Genomic DNA, 427 nt, shown 5'->3' on the forward strand with positions numbered 1-427 from the left:
CATAGCAAGAAATGAGATTAGTCAAGCAAGACTTACTTGCAACAAACCCATGCTGACTATCCCTCAGAATGTTGCCTTCTGTTAACCTGTCAAGAATGGTTTCTCTGATAATTTTTTTCCAAAATCTTCCCAGGTATTGAGGCAAAACTGATTGGCCTGTAGTTTCCTGGGTCGTCTTTCCTCCCTTTCTTGAAGATGGGCACCACATTGGCCCTCTTCCAATCTTTAGGTACTTTGCCTGAGAGCCACGAGTTCTCAAATAACCTCACCAGTGGCTGCGCTATGGTGTCTGCCAGTTCCTTTAGCACCCTTCAGTGCAACATATCCGGACCAGTTGATTTATGGGGGTACAGCCTCTCAAGATTCTCCCTCACAAGATCCATGCCAATGGTGGGCATATATTCATCTTCACCCTAGTTTCATAGTT

Source organism: Gavialis gangeticus, unplaced genomic scaffold (assembly GCF_001723915.1).
Source record: "Gavialis gangeticus isolate Ggan-Ray unplaced genomic scaffold, GavGan_comp1, whole genome shotgun sequence".
NCBI classification, from domain to species: domain Eukaryota; kingdom Metazoa; phylum Chordata; order Crocodylia; family Gavialidae; genus Gavialis; species Gavialis gangeticus.